The 15,791-nt window shown below is 38.0% G+C and overlaps 1 protein-coding gene across 4 annotated transcripts in view; it reads left to right on the plus strand.

The window, feature by feature from the left end:
* Positions 1-15,791, plus strand: part of TMCC1 (transmembrane and coiled-coil domain family 1) — a 251,781-nt gene that overhangs the window by 2,775 nt on the left and 233,215 nt on the right. For 2 of the 4 annotated variants that reach the window (XM_064591745.1, XM_054504568.2), the window contains exon 2: positions 9,297-9,545. The exons of the other annotated variants lie outside the window; for them this stretch is intronic. The gene's annotated coding sequence lies outside the window, so the exon portion shown is untranslated. The remainder of the gene's footprint in view (positions 1-9,296; positions 9,546-15,791) is intronic. 4 annotated transcript variants of the gene reach the window in all.

The following is a 15,791-nucleotide window of genomic DNA, read 5'->3' on the forward strand; positions in this document are numbered from 1 at the left end:
CTGATTCCTGATAACAGCTATGAGGAAAATAAGATAAGATGATGTGACCAGTGAGTGACTGGTGGGGGTCGTGGAGAGGCCTCACTAAGGAGAAGATACCTGAGTCGTGGTCTAAAAGATGGAAGAACTTTGCTGGCGAATGAAACAGCAGGTACAAAGATCTGTAGGTGGAAATGAGCTGCTCCTGTGTTTCCCAGCATTGAACTTTTTACATACCATGTCATTCTTGGCTTTGTCTTTCTTTCATTTTGTTCTTAACTAGGTTGCCCTCTTCCTGTCAGGTTTTAAAAGTCTACCCATAATAGAATCTAAGACTTGGAAGGAATCTTAACTTTCTACCCAATTGCTTTCTTCTAAAATGTGCTCAGTGATTTTTCAGCTTCTGTTTGAAACCTCTGATGACAGTAAATTCATTGCTTTGAGGTAGCCTATGAGAATTTTAGATAGCTCTAATTGTTAGAATGTTCTTCATGTTGTAATAGGATTCACCCTTTCTACCTTTTTTCCCTGATGCTACCTTTCGGTGACCATGGAGGAAGCTTGCAGTGGAGTTGTACCGCGTTCCCAGAATTCAGTTCTAACTGAAGTCAGCACTTGAAACAAAAATCGTATAAAATGAAAACTATACTTGAAAATCCTTTAAATTGTGGGGCAGTTAGGTGGCTTGGTTGGTTAAGCGTCTGACTCTTGAATTCGGCTCAGGTTGTGAGTTTAAGCCTGATTGGTGTTGGGCTCCACGCTGGTTGTAGAGCCTACTTAAAAAAAAAAAAAAAAAAATCCCTTAAAATGCTTAAAAAGTACTGTGTGCATGTTTTTGTATATATAATGATATATAATTCTTATGCACTTTGCAGACTGAGAGCCACAGAGCATTACTGAAGGAAGGAGCAGGAGGAAATAAATTATTACGTAGATATGTAGACCTTAAACAATTTTGCTTTTTAAAACAGCTGTCAAATCCCTATCAGAGAGTGGTGGATGGTGGAGAATTTTATGTGTTCCTGCTTCCTTGCAGGGCTAATTTTATTGTATTTTTACTTTAAGCCTTTATTACATTGATAAACGTTCAGAAATGTGTTGTGATATTAAATGAGATAGTATGTATGGAAGCACATGGTAAGTGGTCAATAAATGTTTGCAAGATTTAGATTTAAATTTTTGCTTTAGTGGGCTCATATGCACACTGTCCTTTGAAAAGTTGCAGAGAAGAACTTGGCCACCTGCTTCCTGTCTTTCCAAATTGGCATTTCCTCTTGTGGCTTTACCAAACAGCTGTCACTCTCTATGTCCTTGAGCGTTGGTCACATTTTACCAGAGGTCAGCTAGTAAGTTAAATGACAGTATGATGTAACTCTATTCTGTCACATGATTCTTAAAGTATTTGAACACTGCTGTTGTCTCCCATTTAAATCTTCACTTTTCAGGGCTAAATTTCATTTCTTTCAGTCTTGTTTCCTCACCCTCTGGTTGTTCTTATGAGTGTACCAATTTATTCTTTTTTACTTTGGTACCCTGAAGTACATTTTAAGGTACAGACTCAACTTTTATCTCCTTGATGAAGTCTACTCTCATAATTCTAGACCTTCTCTATATTCCTAATATACTTTTATCTACACTTCTCAGTTTAATATTTTCTTATATTTGTTTCATGAGCATTTTTCTTACCTCACAAAGAGACAGTAAGCTTCTTAAGGGCCAAAACCATGTTTCAGGTATCTTTTGTGCCCATGCACTGAGTAAAATTTCAGGCATGCAGTAGTTTACAGTTAAAAAAAAAAAACAAAAACGTTTAAAATAAACTTTTTCTTTTTTTAAGAACAGTGTTATATTCACTGCATTATTGTGAAGATAGTGCAGAGTTCCTTTCTATCCCACACCCAATTTCCCTAATTATTAACATCTTATATTAGTGTGGTAAATTTGTCACAAGTAATGAACCAATACTGATACAGTATTACTAAGTCTATACTCAGAGTTCCACAGTTTTCCCTTAATGTCAAGGGGAGGTGGGGGGGGGAGAGGGAGAGAGAGAATCCTAAGCAGGCTCTGAGCTCAGTGCAGAGCCCAATGTGGAGCTTGATCTCACAACCCTGAGATCATGACCTGAGCTGAAATCAAGAGTCGGATGCTTAACTGACTGTCACATTAAGGTGCCTCCCCTTAATGTCCCTTTTTGTGTTCCAGGATCCCATTCAGGATGCCACATTATATTTCATAGTTATGTCTTCTCAGCCCCTCTTGGTTCTGACAATTTCTCAGACTTTCCTTGTTTTTAATGGCCTTGGCAGTTTCAGAGATAATTGATTAGGTATTTTGGTAGAATGTCCTTCAATTGGTACTTGTCTGATGCTTTTCTGATGGTTAGACTGATGTAATGTGATTTTGGAAAGACCACAGAGGTAAATTGTCATTCTCATCACAAATCAAGAGTACATACTAGTGATATCACTTGCCAATGTTGATGTTAACCTTGATCACCCAGTTTGTGGTAGTGTTTGTTTTCTCAACTGTAAGTTACCCTTTTGTTCCTCCCTCTCTGTGCCATGCTCTGGAAAAAAGTTACTGTGTGACGCCTTAATGAGTGATGAGTTATGCTTAATGAGTGATGAGTTATGCTCCACCTCAAGGGTAGAGTATCTACATAAATTTTGTTGCTCAAGTTGTTTGAGGTTTGGCTGTTGGGAACTCTTTCACTTGGCTTCTGTATCCCTTCCCTTTGACATACTCCCACAGTTATGTGTGAATGAGCACTTTCTTTCTGGAAACATACAATGCTCCAGGCTCATCTTTTATATATCATGTTCCAGTCCAATAGTCAGCCATTTTTCTAAGGAGCCCTAGTTCCTTTTTTTTGGGAAATGGTATTAGAAACTAAGATTTTGGGTGCTAGATGTGCTAGTTGCTACTTGAGTATTGTTACTTCTAGGCCATCTGAGTGACAGAACAAAGAGATAAATGTGTATAAATTAAGCTGTGTATATACACGTCTGTAAATCTTTATGTAACCATTTGTCTATATTAAACTAAACATGAATTCATACTGATGTTTCCAACTCTAATTCCTTATCACTTGGATCATTCTAACCACCTCCACTTCAGTCAGAAACCTGGCTCCCATGCTCTGCTATCCATTTATATAATTCTCCAATTCCAGTATACATTTGAAGTGGTTTCAGAATTGTTAATCTGTGTACCTGTGGGAAACAACTTTATCGACTAGAACACAGTGCTTATTGATAGTTCCTTTTGCCTTTAGTCTTACAGACTCTCCTTATTTCTAGCATTACTTGGTCAGCATTTTATCTGCTTTGTGAGGTTGTTTCATATTTGTAATAGATTTAGATTGTTTTGTCACATTCTGCATTCTATGCTGAGATCCCTTTACATCTTAAAGGATTATTTAAAAATTTGCATACATTGGGGCACGTGGGTGGCTCAGTCATTAGGTGTCTGCCTTTGGCTCAGGTCATGATCCCGGGGTCCTGGGATTGGCCCCAAGTCCGGCTCCCTGCTCCGCGGGAAGCCTGCTTCTCCCTCTCCCCCTCCTTGTGTTCCCTTTCGCTGTGTCTCTGTCAAATAAATAAATAAAATCTTTTTAAAAAATGTGCATACATTAAGGCTTATTCTCTGTGCTTTAAAACAGAACGGGTTTTGACAACTTTTAATATCTTATATTCACCATTATGGTGTCCTGTAGTTTCATTGCTCTAAAAAATTTGTCGCTCACCTATTTAACTCTCCTGATACCAGCCCCTGGCAACTGTTGATCTGTTTACTGTCCCTGTAGTTTTGCCTTTGCCAGAATGTCACTATTTCAAATTTTAAAAAGTATTTTGAATGATTTTTTTATGAACACAGCATTTTGTTAAGTAGTGGGAGATACAAGTACTAGACAACCAACACCTTGGAAACATTTTTTTCTATTGAGATAAAATTTGTTTAACACAATTCATCATTTTAACCATTTAAAATGTACAGTTTAGAGGCTTTTAGATACATTCACAACATTGTGCAACCACCACTACTAACTCCAGAACAGTTTCATCGACCCAAAAAGAAACTTTGTATTAATTAAGCAGTTCCTCTTCCCATCCTCTGGCAATCACTAGACTGATTTTTGTCCCTGGGGGTTTGCTGATTTTGTAGATTTCATTTAAGTGGAATTATATAACATATGGTCTTTTATTTCTGGCTTTTGTTTAACAATGTTTTTAAGATTCATCCACGTTGTAGCATATTTCAGAACATAATTCCTTTTTGTGGATGAATAATAATCCATTGTATGGACATACCACATTTTGTTCATTTATCAGTTGATGGACATTTGAGTTGTTTTCACTTTTTGGGTATTATGAATAATGCTGCTGTGAACATTCATGGAAAGGTTTTTGTTTGAACATGTTTTAGGTTCTTTTGATAATTTTTATTTTCATATTGGAAAGGAAGTTACATTACCCAGTGGCTTATTTGGTGTAAAGTGCTGAAAGAATGCTCCTTTCTCTTGGCATGGTATTTATCAGTGAATAGTGAAATCACATAATTTTCCTGTTGTCTTTGTAAAGAATTTTGGTCCAGATCGGCAACAGTAGGTAGCCTTCCCTAGAATTCTGTTAGAGGAACATCCTGAATTATGTTGTATACCATTTAGTTATCTTTCCTAGTAGCAAGTAGTCTCTCATTGTGAAGTTGGATCAGAAGATCTGCTTGTGGTCTAAAGGAATCTCTGAGTGTATGAATTATTATTTTTTTAAAATTTTATTTATTTATTTGAGAGAGAGAATGAGACCGAGCATGAGAGGGGGGAGGGTCAAAGGGAGAAGCAGACTCCCTGCTGAGCAGGGAGCCCGATGTGGGACTCGATCCCAGGACTCCAGGATCATGACCTGAGCTGAAGGCAGTTGCTTAACCAACTGAGCCACCCAGGCGCCCTGTATGAATTATTTTTAACATTATGTATTCAGAGGGATAGTAGGCAGGATTCCCATTCTGTAATCTATTTGACATTAGTGATATTATAGAGGTTTTATTCTTATTAACCACATTCCCTCTGAGGTTTGGACTATAGTAAAGTGGCGTTAAATATTAGTGTTTTCTTTTTCCTGTTTTAGCACCCAACCCTGAAGCTTTGTGTTTTTTTTTTTTTTAAGATTTTAATGGAAGAATTTTTTTTTTTTAAGATTTTATTTATTTATTTGACAGAGAGAGACAGCGAGAGAGGGAACACAAACAGGGGGAGTGGGAGAGGGAGAAGCAGGCTTCCTGCAGAGCAGGGAGCCCGATGCGGGGCTGGATCCCAGGACCCTGGGATCATGACCTGAGCCGAAGGCAGACACTTAACGACTGAGCCACCCAGGAGCCCCCAACCCTGAAGCTTTGTTTTGCAGTTATTGCTTCAACACCTTTGCTTTGATAAATTCAATTTCCTCAGCAAGACTTGGCAAAAGTGTTCTTCTTTTGCCAGTTTGGGGTAGCTTGACCAATTCATTGAAATCTAATGCTGTTTTTCATACTTCTTGAAAGCAAGGAACATTCTTTGCTAGCTTTACTTTTAAGTGACTTTGAGGTTCCCTGGAGACAAGAGAATATAGATACATTTATATATTAACCACCAACATACTTTATCCCAAGAATATCTCTGTAGGCAAACCCCCCCCCCCCTTTTTTTAAAGATTTATTTATTTGACAGAGAGAGACAGCGAGAGAGGGAACACAAGCAGGGGAAGTGGGAGAGGGAGAAGCAGGCTTCCTGCGGAGCAGGGAGCCCGATGTGGGGCTGAATCCCAGGACCCTGGGATCATGACCTGAGCGAAAGGCAGATGCCTAACGACTGAGCCACCCAGGTGCCCCAGTAGGCAAGCCCTTTAAAAGTGTTTGTGTAATACAACACTGGGCTGGAACCAAGAATATTTTAATTTTACTTGTCTAAAAACTCATTATTACTGGACCAATAACTTATACCTTGGGACAGTTTTTTTGTAGAAAAGATAATATTGACTCTCTCTACAGGGATGTTGTGATAAGAAATGAGTTCTATTAAACTTTATTTTTTGAAGACAAGCATTTTGGAAGATAGATGTATTGTGAAAATTTTTGTTAGTGCTTTTTCCCCTATATTTTAACAATGTAGATGAATCTGTTATCTCATTATAATAAAAGCCTTTGTCAAATATTGTATCTATATTCTGTTTACTACTTCCAATGCTCTTCATTTTCCTGTGTAGTTCCAGATTTCTACTGGTACTTTTCCTTCTGAATGAAGGACTTCTTTAACATTTCTTGTAGTGCAGCTTTGCTGGTGATGAAGTTTTTCAGCTTTTGTATGTCTAAGGAAGTCTATAATTTGCCTTGATTTATAGAAGCTATTTTCACTAGATATAGAATTCTAGGTTGACAATATTTTTCTTTAAGTATTTTAAAGATGTTACCTCATTGTCTTCTGGTCCACATTGTTTCCCGTGAGAAGTCAGCTATCATTCTTTATGCCTCTGTATATAATATGTGGTGGTTTTCTTTTGGCTGCCTTCTATTTTTCCTTCAGTTTTTAAAAGTTCTGGTATAGTACATGTAACAAAATTTACCATCTTAACCATTTTAATTGTACTGTTCAGTGGTATTTAGTACATTCCTATCATTGTGCAACTATCACAACCATCTTTTTCCAAAACTCTTCATCTTGCAGAAGTGAAATGGTACGTATTAAAAAAGCAACTCCCCATTCCCCAAGCCTCTGGTAACCACCATTTTACTTTCTGTTTGTGATTTTGACTACTTTAGGTAATTCATGTAAGTGGAATCATAACAGTATTTGTCTTTTTGTGACTGGGTTACTTCACTTAGCATAATGTCATAAAGGTTCATCCATGTTGTAATATGTGTCAGAATTCCTTTCCTTTTTGAAGCCAAATAATATTCCATTGTATGTATAGACCACATTTTGCTATCTGTTTTTCTGTCAGTGGACGTTTGTGTTGTTTCTATGTTTTAGCTATTGTGAATAGAGCTGTGAACATGAGTGTGCAAAATACCTCTTTGAGGTCCTGCTTTTAGTTCTTTTGGGTATGTACCTAGAAGTGGAATTGCTGGATCATATGATAATTATGTTTAAATTTTGAGGAATTGCCATGCTGTTTTTCACAGTAGCTCTGTTGTTTTCTCCACATTCTTGCCAACATTGTTATTTTCTGTGTGTGTGTGTTTTTTAATAGTAGCCATCCTAATGAGTATGAGATGGTATTTCATTGTGGTTTTGATTTGCATTTTCTTTTTTTTTTTTAAGATATTATTTATTTGAGAGAGAGTGCACGCAAGTGCGAGCATGAGTAGCGGGGAGGGGACAAAGGGAGAAGCAGAAACAGAAGAGAAGCAGACTCCCTGAGACCATGACCTGAGCCGAAGGTAGATGCTTAACTGACTGAGCCACCCAGGAACCCCTGATTTGCATTTTCTTTTTTTTTTAAAGATTTTATTTATTTATTTGAGAGAGAGAATGAGATAGAGCCTGAGAGGGGGGAGGGTCAGAGGGAGAAGCAAATTCTCCGCTGAGCAGGGAGCCCGATGCGGGACTCGATCTTGGGACTCCAGGATCACAACCTGAGCCCAAGGCAGTCGCTTAACCAACTGAGCCACCCAGGAGCCCCTGATTTGTATTTTCTTAATAATTAGTTATGTTGAGCATCTTCATGTACTAATTGCCATTCATATATCTTCTTTGGACGAATGTCTATTCAGGTTCTTTGTCCGTTTTTCTATTGGGTTCATTTTTTGTGGTTTGTTGAGTTGTAGGCATTCTTTCTATATTCTGGATATTAATTACTTATGAAATATATAATTTGCAAATACTTTCCTCCATTCTGTATTTCTCTGGCTGCCTTCTTTTTTTTTTTTTTAAGATTTATTTATTAATTTTAGAGAGAGAGGGCAAGCACATGTGTATGTAAGCAGGGGGAGGGGCAGAGAAAGAGGGAGGAGGAGAATCCTTTTTTTAAAAAAATGTTTATTTTTATTTATTTATTGGAGAGAGAGAGAGAGCGTGTGCACTAGCAGGGGGGAGGGACAGAGGGAGAAGCAGATTCCTTGACGAGCAGGGAGCCCGATGCGGAGGACTTGATCCCAGGACCCTGGGATCATTACCTGAGCTGAAGGCAGACGCTTAACCGACAGAGCCACCCAGGCACCCGAGAAAGAGAATCCTTAACCAGACTCCCTGCTGAGCATGGAGCCTGACATTGGAGCTCTATCTTCTCTGGCTGCTTTTAAGATTTTTTTTTTTCCCTTACCTCTGGATTTAAGGAAATTGATTCCAAGTATTTCTTGGTGGAGTTTTAGCTTTCTTCATTTCTTGAGCTTAGTGTTTGTTGAGCTTCTTTGATCTGTAGGTTTGTTACTTTCATCAAATTTAGAAAATTTTTGGATATTGTTTTTTTTAAATCTTCCACCTGCCAAGATTCCAATTACACATATGTTATTAAGCTCCTTGAGTTTGTCCCATAGCTCACTGATGCTGTGCCCTTTTTTCTTAGTTTTCTTGTATTCTGGGTTTCATTTTGGGTAGTTTCTATTATTATGTCTTTACATTCACAACTCTTTTCTTCTGCAATGTTTTATCTACTCTTAATCCCATTCAGTGCATTTCATTTCAGTTTACTATATATTCTATAATTTGTAGTTTGATAGAAATGCAGTGACATGGCAGGTGTCAAGAAATACTATCTTAATATGCTGCCAAAATAAAACATTCCTAATTCTGTAAGCTATCTGAAGGTATACAAAACCACCATATGTGTTAAATTAACCTTATCTCTTGGTTTCCACATTGACTTTGTTTTTCTGCCAGACCTATGTATTTTTTTCATGTTATTTTATATTTTCTTTTGACGTAGATACCTGCTGACATAGACATCTGTTCTATAATATTTGTTTTTTAAGGCACCAGAGTGCTTGGTCTGTTTGCCAAACTACTTAATATTATTTATCTGTATTTGGTTGTATGATATGAGCATCATCTTGCTATAAAAAACATGAAATAAATTTTTATACTTTGTTTTACTATACTGCTTATTTATTAGTAATCAGAGAGCTGGAAGTGTAGCTTTGTGACACTGAAGTGTACCTTTGATTGCAGCTGTCATTGATAACCCCAGTGCCACCTGGGCTTGGCCACTTCCATTACCTCCATGTGATCTTTCAATATTACTAATATCAACTTAAAACATTTTGCAGACTGACAACTGGTAATTATTTGCCAGCCAGTCATTTGCATTTAGTAGTATTTCTCCTCTTGCTCCCTGTCCCAGCAGGTATTACTTTCTCGAGGACACACCCACAGTTAGCACTTTCTTCAGATGCTCACACTTGGTGAACAGCAACTCTTGATCACAAGATTAGAAGACACAGTCTCCATCCTCCCAGGCTGGATCTCTTTTCATATGGATCTTCTGTTTCTTTGTCCTTTTAAAAAATAACTTTCTGGGAAATACTTTGGATTACAACTGTTCATCCTCATCTATGCAAAGAAAGGAAAGCTGTTGTGCTGGGATTTTGAGGAGGTATGTCTTTTTTCTTGTATTGCAAAACTGCATCACTTAGGTACTCAGAGCATTAGACAATAATGACTTAACATTGACTCTTTCCTCACTAGAACTTCATTCTTATTCATTCACTTGTTCCATCTTCCTTTCTCCCATTCTCTCTCTCTCTCTCTTTTTTTTTTTAAGCAATTGTCATATAACTTAATTAGAACTTTTCTTGTTGTGTGGATATAACAGCTTGTTTCTTACATTCTTCCTGAATGTCATTGGACTCTGGGTTAGACTTACAAGTAACAGGAAGCTGTTTGAATACTTACGCCTCAAGTCGGGATTGTGACTTGGATGAACAGAGTTTGTTCTCATTCTGCATAGACACGGAAAGCTTAGTATCTTTAGGGTAATATGTAGCTGTATGATTTTGTAGTCTGGTTCAGTATCATTTGCAAGAGGAGGTACGATAGTAGAGATTTTTTTTTTTTAAGATTTTATTTAATTATTAGAGAGAGAGAGATGCAGGACTCGATCTTAGGACCCCGAGATCATGACCGGAGCCAAAGGCAAAGGCTTAACTGACTGAGCCACCCAGGTGCCCCTGATATTGGATAATTTTTAACTAAAAATTGACAGACTTCAATCCCAGTTTTGACATTGTTACTGCCATGCTTTGAGTTACAGTATGTTTGTTTTCTCATCTCCAAAATTGAGCTTATCATTACTTGCTTTACATAAACCTCATGGGATTGTTGTGGGTCAGAGGAGAAATTTTGTGTGGAAGACTATTCTATCAGTATAAAGGCTTGTTACTGCATTGCAGAGAGCTGTAGGCATCTTTCTTCTTTTAATTTTTTTTAAATTAATTTATTTTTGGGGGCGCCTGGGTGGCTCAGTCGGTTGGGCGACTGCCTTCGGCTCAGGTCATGATCCTGGAGTCCCGGGATCGAGTCCCACATCGGGCTCCCTGCTCGGCAGGGAGCCTGCTTCTCCCTCTGACCCTCCCCCTCTCATGAGCTCTCTCTGTCTCTCATTCTGTCTCAAATAAATAAATAAAACCTTTAAAAAATAAATAGATAAATAAATTAATTAATTTTTTTAAAAGATTTTATTTATTTATTTGACACAGAGAGACACAGCGAGAGAAGGAACACAAGCAGGGGAGTGGGAGAGGGAGAAGCAGGCTTCCCGCAGAGCAGGGAGCCCAACGTGGGGCTCGATCCCAGGACCCCGGGATCATGACCCGAGCCGAAGGCAGATGCTCAGTGACTGAGCCACCCAGGTGCCCCATCTTTCTTCTTTTTAATCAGAGACTCAGTTTTTATTTCTGCAGACTTTTTGGTGGTACGGCCCTGTTATGAATCAGATTTTTACATTTCCATACTTAATCATGGATGAACAGTAGTGCTTATAGTGCCTAATTACATGGTAGGTGCTCAGTATATTTTAGAAAGTGGATTTGTTGAATGTGATGCTAAGAAAACATCAGTTTGTATGGTAAGGAACCATTTTACAAAATCTATTGGATAGTGTTTTGAAGAGAAATATCATTTGTTTATTTTATGCATTTAAAAATATTTAATGAGGGCTAACTAGGTTCTGGGCACTGGGGAAGAAAACAGATTTCTGCTTTCATAGAAGTTAATTTATGTTTTATGTGGGGAGATAGAATAAACAAGATAAAAAAATAAAAATCATTATTTTATAATAAGTTCTAATGAGAAAAGTAAAAGCAGGAAAGAAGAATAGGGCATATTGAGGGGGGAGGGATTGAGTGATCATAGATGGCTCACAGAGAAGGTGACATTTGAGTGAAAGCTTGAAAGGTGTGAGAGAGTAAGCCATGCAGATAAATGAGTGATGACAAGTGCAAAGGTCCTGAGACAGAAACTTGCCTGGGAAATGGCAAGAATTGGAGGGGGAGAGGGGTAGGTGCTTATCTTGTGGTGCCTCAGGGAAGTAATTTCCAAACTTTAATGTGCATATGGTTTAAGTAGGTGGTGGTTGTTAAAACTCAGATTCTAATTTTGTAGGTTTGAGGTAGGGTTCATTTCTAGCATGCTCCCAGTTGCTGCTGGTGCTGTTGGTCCTTTGTAGGGCTGTAGCTTTTAGGCTAAGTGAAATGGGAAATCTTCAGAGGGTTTTGGGTAGTGGTATGACATGATCTGATTTCCATTTTGACATCATGCCTCTGGCTGCTGTGCTGGTAATAGGCTCGTGGTGGATTTGGCAAGAGGTAAGGCAAGAACACCAGTTAGGAGGCTATTGCTGTAATCCAAGTGAAAGAAGACGACAGTTTGCACTGTGGGGTGGCAGTGAATGTGGTGACACATGGTCTGGTTCTGGATATATTTTTCAAGTAGAATCAGCTGGTTATGCTGATAGATTGGATTTGTGCTCTGAAAGGAAGGAAGGAGTTAAGGACAATTCGAAGGTTTTTGCTCTAAGTTCCTGCAAGGACACCATTTATTCATATGGGAAAGACTGAAAGAGTAACAAGTTTGGAAGGGAAGAACGGGAGCTCAGTTTTGGACATAAATTATAGATGCCTACTAGACTTAGTAGAGATGTTGAGGAGGTAGCTGGTTTATGAATCTGGAATTTAGCTACTGTAGGTGTACCGCCGGGTGTTACTGACAAAAACATTATATTTAAGTCAGGAGGCAGGGTGAGGTCACCAAGGGAATGAAGAGAGATAAAGAAATTGAAAAACTTAATTAACTCTGGAGTGGACCAGAGGTTAGAGGTCTTTAGAAGTGAGGAAGATGAGGAGGAACAGTCAAAGGAGACAGCATCAGCCAGGGAAGTAGGAAGAAAGACAGGTGAGAGGGTATCCTGAAGCCAAGTGAGGAAAGTGTTGTTATTAACTGTGTTAAATACTAAACAGTTATGAGGAGGGCTGAGAAATAACCATTTCATTTAGCAGTGCGGAAATTGTTGGTAATCTTGGTAAGAATAGTTTCAGTGAGGCAATGGGAGTAAAAATCTGATTGGAGATGTTGCCTTTCCAATAGTAAAACAGTCCTAAACCCTGATGAGGTTGTATTTAGGTAAAAATCTGCAACTCCTGATAAATGTCTAGGATGGGAGAAGATTAAGATGTTTAAGTACTGTTACTAGTAACTGGTTTGATTAATTGCTCATTTAAATTGCAAAATGTGCTTTGAAATCTTTAGGGTATCCTAAACCACTGCTTCTTAGTTCTTATTTATTTTTATTTATTTATTTGACAGAGAGACACAGCGAGAGAGGGAACACAAGCAGGGGGAGTGGGAGAGGGAGAAGCAGGCTTCCCGCCAAGCAGGGAGCCTGATGTGGGCCTCGATCCCAGGACCCCGGGACCATGACCTGAGCGGAAGGCAGACGCTTAACGACTGAGCCATCCAGGCGTCCCTGCTTCTTAGTTGTTGAATTTTTATTTCATGCCTTCAGGGTTTTCAAATCATCCTTAGCAGTTATAAAAAAAGAAGAAATGTGAGGATTTGTTAGGAACCAACTGGCTCTCGGCTACTCTTTCCTAGGTTACATGGCTGAAAGACACTTTAAAAGACTAATTGGGTTGTCAAAGGGGACTGTGAGAACCTCCTTACAGTTCTCTTCCTTAGTGGAAGTGTTAATCTTTGTAGCATTTTCAACCTGATAATCTTGTGCAGACAACCAATATAGACAAGTTATGCTTAGATATAACTTACTCAGTCTTTATGGAAGACCTCTTTTTCATTTGTTTATTTAAAAAATATTTATCAAATACTTACATGAATGTTTGGTTCTGTTGTAGCTGCTGGAGATGCAATGCATTAAAGTTTTTGCCTGACTGGAGTTTATGTTCTAGTTGGAATGAAGTAGCAGATTGGGACCAAAACTTGGTGGTGGTCTCAGACTAGTACTGGTTGTCTTAAAGCTGGGTGGGCATATGGGAATCACAGAGAAATAAAATTATAGTGAATATATAACATAGAACACTATGCCACTGTTAAAAAATGACACAAATTACTTTATTTCCATTAGAATTTACTAGAATTTAAGCTCCATTAGTTTCCATGGGTAGATACAAAGTTCATAACTTAAGATAGTATTAAAGAGGGCACGTATTGAATGGAGCACTGGGTGTTATATGCAAACAATGAATCATGGAACACTACATCAAAAACTAATGATGTAATGTGTGGTGATTAACATAATAAAATAAAATTAAAAAAAAAGATACAGTCAACTGTAAATAACAGTAGCAATATCTAACAGCTGCCTAAACAGTAAAGACTCTAAATTGTCTCATGTAAATAGAAACAAGGAAATAGGTGGTTCAAGGCTAGTTTGGTAGCTTGGTAATATTTATTAGACCCAGGTTTTCCCCTCCTTAACTCTATTATCCTCAGTACATTGTGTGTTTTTTTTTTTTTTTCCAGTTTCTCTGTGTAGCCTCATGGTTGTAGGATGGCTGCCTTAATTCTAAGCAGCACGACTAACTGCATTCAAAAACAGGAAATGGAGGGCAAAATATTTTTCTAATGGGAAGACTCGGTCATTTTAAATGGGGAGAAAATAATTCCCAGAAGTCTTCTAAACAGTGCTTCATGAACTTCAGGAGTGTATGTAAGACTGACCTAGGAAAATATAAAGTCCACAAGTAGAGATTCTGAAATCTGTAGGTTTTTAGTGGGGTCTGGGAATTTGTATCACTAATGCACTCCCGTGTGATGCTGTGAATTTGAGTAACACTGCCATATGCGTTGTCTCCTTACATTTCAGAGAGGGTCATATTGCTTTCTGCCCCTGACCCCAGGCATGTCTGGGAAAGTGATTACCTGGCAAAGAGAATATGATAGCCATAGTTGGCTTCAACTGATCATGAGTCATCTCTTGGGGTTGGGCACATTACCACTCTGAACAAATGTGAATTCTGATTAATGAGGAAGAAGGGAGAAATGGCTGTGGGGTTGACAACTAAGCATCTAGCACTTTTGCTATTATAAAAGTTGCAGTGAATATCCATGCTCCAAAGAAAAGGTAGGTGTAGTTAAAATTTTTATAGATATTTCCAAATTGTGCTCTAAAGAATTGGAATCAATTTACATTCCCATCAGCAGTCTGTGTGTTTACTTCTTTCTACTGCTAACAAATTAGATATGTTATCTACTTTGATCTTTGCTACTCTGATAGGTAAAAAAAATGTTATCACATTATAGATTTGTTTGTTATTTTTTGAAGTAGGCTCCATGCCCAGCATGGAGCCCAATGTGGGGCTTGAACTCATGACCCTGAGATCAAGACCTGAACTGATATCAAGAGTCAGATACTTAACGTACTGAGCTACCCAGGCGTTTTAATTTACTTTGCTTTTCATCTCACACCTGTCAGAATGGTTAAAATAAAAAACATAAACAACAGGTGTTGGCAAGGATGTGGAGAAAAAGGAACTCTAATGCACTGTCATTGGGAATGCAAACTGGGGTAGCCACTGTGGAAAACAATATGGAGGTTCCTGAAAAAAATTAAAAATAGAGGGGCACCTGGCTGGCTTAGTCGGTAGAGCATGGGCTCTTGATCTCTGGGTTGTGAGTTTGAGGCCCACGTTGGCTGTAGAGATCATTTAAAAAAGAAAGAAGTTAAACATATATGATCCAATAATCTTGCTACTAGGTATTTACCCCCAAAATACAAAAACACTTATTAAAAAAAAAAAAACCAAAACACTTATTCAGAGGTATACACACATCCCTGTGTTTATAGCAGCATTATTTACAATAGTTAAATTATGGAGGCAGCCCAAGTGTCCATCAATAAATGAGTGGGTAAAGATGTGATTATATAGTATATATATATGTACATATACATACAGTGGAATATTACTCAGCCATAAAAAAGAACGAAATCTTGCCATTTGCAACAGCATGATGGATCTGCAGGGTATAATGCTAAGTGAAATAAGTCAGAGAAAGACAAATACTATATGATCTCATTCATGTGAAATTTAATAAAGTGAGCAAAGGAAAAAAAGACAAGCCAACAAACAGACTCTTAACCAATGAGAACAAACTAATGGTCACCAGAGGGCAGGTGGAGGGGGATGGGTGAAATAGATAATGGGGATTAAGGAGGGCACTTGTGATGAGCAGTGGGTGATGAATGGAATTGTTGACTCACTGTATTGTACACCTGAAACTAATATAACACTGTATGTTAACTATACTAGAATTAAAATGAAATTAAGATGAAAAACTTTAATCACATAAAAAACTTACATTGCTCTTTTGAATGAGGTTGAAGATCTTT

The sequence above is a fragment of the Mirounga angustirostris genome, unplaced genomic scaffold (assembly GCF_029215605.1).
Source record: "Mirounga angustirostris isolate CCGP_5_RB_7025 unplaced genomic scaffold, mMirAng1.0.hap1 SCAF_1, whole genome shotgun sequence".
Classification (NCBI taxonomy): Eukaryota; Metazoa; Chordata; class Mammalia; order Carnivora; family Phocidae; genus Mirounga; species Mirounga angustirostris.